A 3,757-nucleotide genomic window follows, 5' to 3' on the forward strand; every position below is an offset into this window, starting at 1 on the left:
ATGCCATGGCATTCTACCCAGGGTGACAGCTTGAGGCTTTGTCTCAAAAAAATAAAAAAGAAAAAGAAAAGAAGATGCTCGCAAGGAGGGAAACTGGATGAGGAATATGTAGGACTCTCTGTGCTATTATCTTAGTCTGCTCAGGCTTTTGGAACAGTAAACCACTGGCTGGGAGACTGAAACAACAGAAATGTAAATCTTGCAGTTCTGAAGGCAGGACATCTAAGAACAGGGTGCCAGTCGGTATGGTCTATTCTGGGGAGAGCCCTCTTCTTGATTTGTAGATGGCCATTTTCTCCTTGTACCCTCCCATGACAGACATCGGGGGTTGGGGCAACCCAAGTCTCCTCTGTGCAGCTCCAAACAAAAGCAAGAGTTCTGAGTCTTGATTATACATGCTAATAACAGTTGTTCCTATGACTACCATTTAAACAGTGTCTGAATTACTATGCCCAACTATAAACTGGAATTCACCAATGTCGTTTTGAAGCAAGTCAATTTCGCAAACATGTGTTGAGCACCTAATGTTTGCTCTCTGTAAGACCGGTCCTCCCAATGGTAACAATCCTCTTTTATAATGACAAAGAAAGGGGAAAATCCTCAGAAAAGATTTTTCTTTTTCTTTTTTTAGAGACAGAGTTTCACTTTGTCATCCTTGGTAGAGTGCTGTGGCATCACAGCTCACAGCAACCTCCAACTCCTGGGCTTAAGGAATTCTCTTGACTCAGCCTCTCAAGTGGCTGGGACCATAGGTGCCCACCACAATGCCCAGCTATTTTTTTTTTTTTTTTGTAGTTGTCGTTGTTGTTTGGCAGGCCCAGGCCGGGTTAGAACCTGCCAGCCCCAGTATATGTGGCCAGCATCCTAGCCGTTGAGCTATAGGTGCTGAGCCTTTGTTACCTTTTTTAAATAAAAAAAATAAAATTGAGTATCCCTATCCATTTCATAGAGTTTTTAAAACTTGCCTGTAAATTCTTTGATGATCCTTCCATCAAAAGGTAGGGGCCTCGTTGTCATCCCCTTGAATATGAGCTGGACTTAGTGACTCTTCTTGGAAGTGATCCTTCATTATTGCCAAGGAATGTTTAGTCATAAAAAGTGATTTTGATTCTGCCTGGTTTTCTCTCTTTGGGCACACATCGTTTTGGAGCTCTGAGCCACCATAAGGACTCCAGCTTCCCTGAAGGCACTAAGCTAGAGAGACCATGAAGTCCACACAAAGACAGAGACACCCAGGAAGCCCCAACTGTCCAGCATCAGATATCTGAGCCTTCCCAGACAAATGCCAGACATGCGAATGGACAACATTCTCATGACGCCAACCCCAGCCACCATCCAATGGCAACTGTGTGAGAGAGACAGCGCAAACTGCCCAGCTGAGCCCAGTTAACCCTCAGAACCAAGAGAGATAATTACAGGTTATTTTAAATCATGGTCTTTTGCCTTGGTTTGTTATGTGGCAATAAAAACTGGAACATACTGGGTAAAGAAATAAACAACAGTCATCCTGCTCTCAGAACTCCCAGTCTATAGGGGAGACTCACAATTTTAATGCAACCTAAGTACTCTATAGAATGTGTTCAAGGCTCAGAGAAGGCACAGCAGCAGAACTAAATCTGACTTCCTGTCTTTGATATTGAGAGATCTCATGTCTTGCATTTCTAAAATAAAACAAAACAACACAAAACGCTCTTTTATTTAATAACAGCTCTAGTCTGAACAAAAATTTAGGATACCAAACCCCTCCTGGAGCTTATGGAATCTGGGTGGCTTGCACGTTGCTTTTGTGCACAACTGGCTGGTAGTTGTCAGCTTAGGAACACACATAAGGAATGACTCTCCCTACTATTCACCGTGTGTTCTGGAAATTTTAGCATGGATTTCACTTGCCACAGAAACTCTTCTAGATACTGTAAATTTCACCAGTGGGAAGTTTAGGAGACAAAAATTTTCTATCTCACAATCTGACTCGAGGGAAGGAGACAAAACCAACACTCCCTACAACCTGTTCTAAGCCAAGCAAGTGACACCATCTCATTTGGTCACCAGCAAACCTAGAGACGGGAACCAATATTGGGGAGAAACAGTCTAACCACCGTCAACAAAGATGAGGCTGGGAAACCAGGTATTCCTGCCTCAAATCTCTATTTATAGAGTAACTTCTGTCCCCGCCAAAGAATCCTAACCCTCAGGATCTCAGACTGTGACCTTATTTGGAACTAGAGTCATGGCAGCAGTGATTGGTTAACATGGTGCCATACTAGAGCCGGTGGGACCTTGATCCAGTAGGAACGACATCTTCATAAGAAGAGAAGAAAGAGAGAGATGAAGCCCCAAGAAGTCCAGTGTAGAGACTGCAGTGATGCAGCTATGGGCCAAGGGACACCGCAGGAGGTAGAAGAGGCAAAGGATCCTTCCCTAGAGCCAGCAGAGAGAACACAGTCCTGCCAACACCTTGATCTTGGACTTCAGCCTCCGGAACCGTGAGAGGATAATTCCTGTTGTTTCAGACACCTTGTCTGGGATACTCTGTTACAGCAGCCCTGGGAAGCTTATATACACCACAATCCCCTAGAGCGCTAACCTTTAAGGGGGCTCATACAGGCCTCTTCTGATTATTTATCTTGGCCATGACACTCTGGGGGAAGAGTGGGTGCACAGTGAAGAAGTAAAGGATTCACTCTGTGGTCACTCCAGGCCAAGCACACTCAGATTCCACTTGGCCACACTGAAAATGGCCCATGTCTGTGTCCCAAGAAACTTTTTTTTTCTTTTTAAAGAAGGGGCTGGGATTTTTTGTTGTTGCTCTTCTAGTGTGTACTATATCATAGGAGTTCTTGTTTATCCAAAGGATTTTCCATGTAAATAAAGACATTCACAATTCGATTTAGATTAATCAGGTGTGACTGCTGAATAAACAGAAGGAAAAACCCTGTCACCAAGATCCAGGCACTGGAACAACCAGGACCCTGTGTGCAGAGCCACAACGTCAGCAGTGGCAGCGGCAGACTTCTGTGGTCCAGGAGGGAAGATGAAAACCAGAAAGGGAAAGCAACCGGAAAATATGAAAAACATCTCGGGGTATAATCCCCAAATGAGGCAGCTGGACTCAAAGGTCACCCTAGAGATGTGAGTTTACAATCTAAGCTCCCAAAACCCAACTCTGGGGGATTCCTTCCTCCTGGCCTTCCCCCACTCTTTTCACCACTACACACACTTACACACACATACATACTAGGCATACAAACACAGACACACACCACACTCATAGACACATACACCCAGAGGCACACATGCCACATCCCCACCACACCCTACACACAGACCTATACACAACATACACACCCTTGGGCACAGGGATTACTGCATGTCATGTTGTTAGAAAAACACATTGTATGTGTTTGACATCCAGGCCCTGTGGTAGGTGTACTACTGTCTTGCTTTCCTCCTACAGCGACCCTTCAAAGCAGTTGTTACTACTTCATCTTGCAGACAGGAATACTGAGCCCCAGAGATGTTAATGGCTGCCTCAAGATTCCACGGTCAGCAAGCAGCTGAACAGAAATGTAATCCCTCCCCCCTGAGCTCTGGGTCCATTTCTTATCACAGACACAACCCCCATACTTATTCCATCCACACCACTGCTTTAGGTGCTCAGAATAAGTAAATAAAGCAGTGAATGAAACAGAGAAAGCTCTCCCCTCAGGAGCTCCCGTTTCTCATAAGCCACGAGGCCACATTCCTTTCTGCATAAAAT

Source organism: Otolemur garnettii, unplaced genomic scaffold (genome assembly GCF_000181295.1).
Source record: "Otolemur garnettii isolate 467f Iridium unplaced genomic scaffold, OtoGar3 scaffold00020, whole genome shotgun sequence".
In the NCBI taxonomy this organism is placed as follows: domain Eukaryota; kingdom Metazoa; phylum Chordata; class Mammalia; order Primates; family Galagidae; genus Otolemur; species Otolemur garnettii.